The sequence below is a fragment of the Micropterus dolomieu genome, linkage group LG13 (assembly GCF_021292245.1).
Source record: "Micropterus dolomieu isolate WLL.071019.BEF.003 ecotype Adirondacks linkage group LG13, ASM2129224v1, whole genome shotgun sequence".
NCBI lineage: Eukaryota > Metazoa > Chordata > Actinopteri > Centrarchiformes > Centrarchidae > Micropterus > Micropterus dolomieu.
Window position 1 is genome coordinate 19,332,185 of NC_060162.1, and position 6,549 is coordinate 19,338,733.

The window sequence follows — 6,549 nt, forward strand, 5'->3', positions numbered from 1 at the left end:
ATCGGGAAAGGCTGTCCTATAAAAGTATGTTTTAAGAAGGGACTTAAAAGAGTTCACTGACTCAGCCGACCTGATTTCCTCGGGCAGGCTGTTCCAGAGCCTCGGGGCCCTGACAGCAGACGCTCTGTCCCCTTTAGTTTTCAGTCGAGACTCTGGAACAGACAACAGACCTCTGCCCGAGGATCTCAAGGTACGTGCTGGTGCGTATGGGACTCAAAGGTCAGAAATATAACAAGGCGAGAGGCCATGAAGAGCTTTAAAAGTGATCAATAGAATTTTAAAGTCAATTCTAAAACATACTGGGAGCCAGTGTAATGAAGCTAAAATAGGAGTAATTTGGTCATATTTCTTTGTTCTGGTTAAAAGCCTGGCAGCTGAGTTCTGGACAGTCTGGAGTCGATCAATAGATTTTTGGGTTAAACAGGTGAAAAGGCTGTTGCAATAATCCAGGCGTGATGAGATGAAGGCGTGTAAAATGGTCTCGGTGTCCTTAAAAGTTAACATAGATTGAATTTTAGCTATATTTCTAAGTTGATAAAAACATGAAGGCGAGAATTTATCCCATATGCCCAACCCTATACCGTCTGGATCATTACCCACCACAGTGTGTTTAATGTTCTGCAGTCAAACTTGTGAAAAGAGGAGTTATAATCAGGGTCAATAAGTGTGATCAGCATACTTGCCATCCTCCAGACATCATAGCCTAAAATGGAACATCAAACCTAACCCCTTATTTGGGATGTTCCCCAGGAAACAATATATCAAACAGGAACAGAGATTGTTTTCCTTCATTTTTATGAATTTATGGGGTACATTTTTGTAGAAATTCAACAGCATAGGGTTTTTTTGAACATTCTGGTGAAATGTTCTGCACCAATTTCTGCCTTTTCTGCACCAATTTATGGTGGAAATGTGTTTATGAAATTCAAAATATAAACAATTAATAAAATCTAAAGCAGTAATGCCTTCAGGCATTCTGTAGCTATTGCCTTTAAATATGTTTTTTTTCCCTGTAGATCAACTTTTTTCATTTAATAAAATCCCACACATGATTTAGTCCTTCCTCCTCTTTTGTGTCTTTGTTTGCTGAAATCATCTCTTTAAATGTGCATGTGGCACCTTTTCACATCAATGATAAATTATTTATTTAATCCAGTTATGAACATCTGGACGTTAGTACATCCTGTGTTTCAGCAGGATTTCTGCACATTCAAAACTTTCTGCACATTCAGAGTCTCTCCCACATATCTGTGTTCTCTGATGTCGAGAAAGAAGTCGTAATATTAGCGTCATCATTTAATTAGAATTTATAATATTTTTGCCTGTCCTATAGCTACTCTGTGCGCTGATACAAAACTAATAAAACACACTGATCAGGCAGAACTCTCACCACAGATTCGCACAAATCTTTACTTCAACACTTCAAACAACCCAAACACAAGAAAAGCGATCTAGTGTATGTGGTCCAATGCAGTGAGGAATGCACAGACCTGTATATTGGGGAAACTAAACAACCACTACACAAACGCATGGCTCAACACAGAAGGGCCAACTCCTCAGGTCAAGACTCTGCAGTTTACTTACATCTGAAGGACAAAGGACACTCGTTTGAGGACCACCAGCTGCACATTTTAGAAAGACAGGATGGATGGTTAGAAAGAGGTGTCAAGGAAGCCCCTTACACCCGAGAAGCCGTCGCTTAACAGGGGTAGGGGGTCTACACCACCACTTGTCCCCCACTTATAATACTGTCCTTTCATCACTTCCTAGGAAACTTAACAAACGTTCACTTTTGGCCTCAGGTTAAATTGCCAACGATTGTCGTTCAGACTTGGCCTCAGTTGGCTCTAACAACCATAATGAATGTAGTTACAGCAGCCAGGAGCACTAACGAACCAGCGGTATCGATCATCTTGGCTAACAACTCCACGGAGGTTAAATAGCTGACTTTCCCTACCAGACAGTCAGAACTGAAGTAGTATCTTGGGTGAGGGACGAAATGTCTTCTAGTATCTTTAACCAAGTCCAGTTGCCCTTGATTTTTAACCTTCCTTGGATTCCTCGCTGCAGTTCTGCATAGGCCTGAACCCCCTCAGCCAGATCCTCACAAAGATACTGGCTCTGAAGTGGAACAACCACCATTTACCTCGTCTACATGAATGACATTAAGGTGTATGCCAGGAATGAGCAAGACATTGACTCATTGATCCACACTGCAGGATCCACAGCAATGACATCAGAATGTCATGTCATTCGGAAAAGAGGGGAAATGATCAGAAACCGAGGTTGAACTACCAGAAGGCAACATTGCAGATGTTCAGGACAACTACAAATACCTTGGGATCCTGCAGGCAAATGGAAACCATGAGGAGGCAGCTAGTCAGCCACAGTCAAATACCTACAAAGAGTAAGGCAGGTCCTTAAAAGTCATCTGAATGGGAAGAACAAGATCCAAGTCATATTAACACATACGCCCTGCCAGTCATCAGAAACTCTGCTGTTATAATAAAGTTGCCAAAGGAGCAGGCCACTGATATCAAGACAAGAAAGCTCCTCACAATGCCCAGAGGGTTTCACCCTGAGACTGTACACTAAGCTGAACGAGGGAGGCCGAGGGCTACTGACATTGTGTTGATCGACAAACAGCAGAAGAAGGCAGTGGTGATAGATGTAGCAATCCCAAACTTTAATAGGCAGGTGGTGACTTGCACCTCAACAGGCTTCTCCAGCGCTTCCTCTTTTTGAAGCACGCGGTTATCATCCAGCTGTAGATTTAGGCTGTCTGGATTTCCCTCGACATCCAACACGAGAAAGGCATCAAAAACTTTGGTCTGATGTAGTGCTGATCTGCTGAGAGAAAGAAAACATCAGGTATCATATTATTAGATACTTTTTCCCTCCATCACCAAATCATGAATCTTCCAACAGTTAGAAATAATATAGTCCCTCTCTTTGCTCTAAACATTGACTAAACATTTGCCTACATTGTTTAATTTTGAGTAGATTAAAATATAGGCCTTTTACAAGAGCATTTGTTTGACTTTAAAATATACATACATATTTCACTACTTAGTTGTTAGTTGATTTTGTCATTCTGAGGTCACTCTCTTACGTGGGCCCCAGCTCCTGTAGAAGATAATATATATGTAATGTATTGACACCATAATACCTACAAAAAAAATACAACAGCAACTGTAGCTGTCAGATAAATGTAGCGAAAGAAAAGGAAAAAGCCCACTCTCTTTGAAAACACTAAACTTACCTAGTGGAGATCTGACTTTTGAACTTGAATTAAATGGACAGCCTTCCTACTGTAGTGCGCATGGCATATTGCCCCCTCTGAACCTTCTTCATGGCCACCTCCCACTCCACCATCATAAGGCCTTGAGCATCCCTGCAGAAGAGGAGGGCCTCTGCTTCTTCGCTTTGCTCCTCTGAAATTGAGGAGCACTTCTAAAAGACATTGTGAGTATAAGGGAGAAACTGCTCCCTCAACATGTGGCCCTCAGTTTTAACCTCCATCTTGCCATCGGAAATGGCGGCAACTTTATTATTTATGGTGGTGGCTGGCCATCATTCATATGGACTGCTCCACCACAGCCAAAACACTTATGTATATGAGTGTTAGGAGGCTTGAAAGAGGAACGGGTAGGCATATGGATCACCCTCCCACGGTTCTGAACCACAGAAGTTCAACCATTATAATATTAAAAACAGTTTTACTGCCGCTGTAACTTTTTAAAGTAATAATTCTGTAAATCTTGATTTTTACCATTAAAAGACAGATGCATGCTATGTTTGACTCTAAAGCGCAATCATTAGGGGAGAGCGACTGATTCAAAAGCCATTGAGTGAAATGCTGTAGGCTGCGACTTTGGGCATTTTAATTGGTGTAACTGGGACACTGGGTATGCTTGTCTTCATAGAATTACAGTCCCCTCCAAAAGTATTGGAACGGTAAGGCAAATTCCTTTGTTTTTGTTGTTCACTGAAGACATTTGGGTTTAAGATCAAAAGATGAGTATGAGACAAGAGTTCTGAATTTCCACTTTTATTTCCTGGTATTCACGTTTAGATGTGTTAAACAACTCAGGACATACCACCCTTTGTTTGAACCCACCCATTTTTCAAGTGAGCAAAACTATTGGAACATGTGACTTACAGATGTTTCTTGTTGCCCAGGTGTTGCCTTTTAGGTTGATTGTCCGAACATTAAATAGCTCTGCATGACTAGTCTAAGTTTTCATGCTTGGTTCAAACCTGTAAATACTGCATTTCCTGTTAAAGAGGATAAACCAACATGAAGACCAGAGAGCTGTCTATGGGAGAAAAGTAAGCCATTTTCAAGCTGAGAAAAGAAGGAAAATCGACCAGAGCCATCAGACAAACGTTGGGCATAGCAAGCACAACAATTTGGAATGTCCTGAAAAAGAAAGAAACTACTGGTGTACTGAGCAACAGACGTCCAACAGGTCAGCCAAGGAAAACAACTGTAGTTGATGACAGAAATATCGTGAGAGCTGTGATGAAAACCCCAAAACATCAGTAAGTGACATCACCAACGACCTCCACAGTGCAGGGTGAAGGTATCACAATCCACTGTTGGAAGAAGACTCAGAAATATAGAGGCCACACCACAAGATGCAAACCACTCATCAGCAGGAAGAATCAGAAGGCCAGACTGAAATTTGCTAAGAAGTACAGAGATGAGCCACAAAAGTTCTGGTACACAATCTTATGAACTGATGAGATCAAGATTAATCTCCACCAAAGTGATGGAAAGACCAAAGTGTGGAGAAAGAAAGGAACTGCTTATGATCCGAAGCATACAAGCTCATCTGTGAAGCATGGTGGAGGTAATGTCATGGCTTGGGCGTGCATGGCTGCTTCTGGAACATTAATATTTATTGATGATGTAACTGATGATGGTAGCTGCAGAATGAATTCAGAAGTGTACAGAAACATGTTGTCTGCCAATTTACGGAGAAATGCATTGAAACTAATTGAGAGGAAGTTTATCATGCAGCAGGACAATGAGCCAAAGCACACTGGCAACAAAACAAAGGACTTCATCAGGGGAAAAAAGTGGAAGATTTTAGACTGGCCAAGTCAATCAGCTGACCATAACCCAATAGAGCATTTCACCTCTTTAAGAGGAGACTGAAGGAAGAAACACCCCGAAACAAACAAGAAGTTAAAGAAGCTGGTAAACCCGTAAATCACAAATGAAGAATGCAACAGTTTGGTGATGTCGATGGGTCGCAGGCTTGAGGCAGTTATTGCAAGCAAGGGTTATGCCACCAAATATTAAATGTTTAAGATTATTTGGTCCATTACTTTTGTTCACCTAAGAATGCTGTGGTCTAATACAAAGGGTGATATGTCCTAATTTGTTTAACACATCTAGATGTGAATACCGGGAAATGAGAGCTGAAATTCTGAACTCTTGTCTCATACTCATCTTTTGATCTTAAACCCAAATGTCTTCAGTGAACAACAAAAACAAATGAATTTGCCTTACCGTTCCAATACTTTTGGAGGGGACAGTACATCAGACTGTGATGTGGGGGGGACACTGAGCGAGACTACTGAGTGGTGACTACAGACACAGAGAGGCAGCTACATCAGAGCCAAACCTTACCCTTAAATTTTTTTTTTGCTGATCCAAAACATGATCTGTTTTGTGACTCAAAACCACAGAATGATTAGAACTTTGAGTTTCGTGATTTAACCCTAGAAATGAATATTAGGTTTTAGTTTGCAATAGAATTTTGTAGCTAAATACAATATTAGAATAACCTGTAGCTGCACGAAACAGGTACAAATCTCAAGTGGTGAGTGATTTGAGTGTCGATTTGGCGAGAGTATTCCTCATCTAGTGTCACTTTAGCGACGTCATTTCTGACAGCTTTGCCTGTCCTCAAACTGCCAGGAAGGAGACTTGGTTGGTCTTTCACGGCGAACACACACACTTGGAGTGGCAGGGGCCAAGAGTATGGTGTCTCTGGTTGACTCCCGAGAATTTTTCATAGATTCATTCTGTAAATAAACACAGAAAAAGTTATGCCAATACTGTTACTGTTAAATTTTTTGTTTTGTCCACAACCCAAATTCAGTTTACAGTCATAGAGAGGAAAGAAACCAGAAGTCAGTCTCACTTTGGTCCCACAAACCCAAGCAGATAGAACAGGACTGGTGGGGGTTTGTAGTCATCATGGGCGAAGCACAGGAGGCGCACAACTTGGAAGAAATTATGTGTAGGAAAAAAAAACTTCTGCAGCACCTTTAACAGTCTACATAAAACTGGAAAGGTGATAATCCTTTTCCAAAGGCAGTAAAAGAGAGAGAGTAGCATTGCCTGTGCTAATCCCTGATAGGGTGGTGAGTGCAAATTTCTTTTTTGTCAGGTGCCAAGGGCAAAGCCTCCAGAGGCTGAACCAATAGCGAAGCCCTGTTAGAGGGGAGCAGGTATGAAATAGAACAGATATTTGCTATATAGCAGAACCCTTAAAAAAGCATAAAATCTGTTTATATATATATATATATATA

The 6,549-nt window shown here is 41.1% G+C and overlaps 1 protein-coding gene across 2 annotated transcripts in view; it reads right to left on the reverse strand.

Moving 5' to 3' along the window:
* LOC123981298 (beta-amyrin 28-monooxygenase-like) overlaps positions 1-6,039 on the reverse strand; it is a 35,186-nt gene extending 29,147 nt beyond the window's left edge. The window contains exons 1-3 of one of the 2 annotated variants that reach the window (XM_046065997.1): positions 5,800-6,039; positions 3,058-3,126; positions 2,712-2,847 (exon numbers count right to left, since the gene is read on the reverse strand). The gene's annotated coding sequence lies outside the window, so the exon portion shown is untranslated. Of the gene's footprint in view, positions 1-2,711; positions 2,851-3,057; positions 3,127-5,799 lie in introns of both variants that reach the window. The other variant, XM_046065996.1, reaches the window with a different exon arrangement.
* Positions 6,040-6,549: the final 510 nt, after the last annotated feature.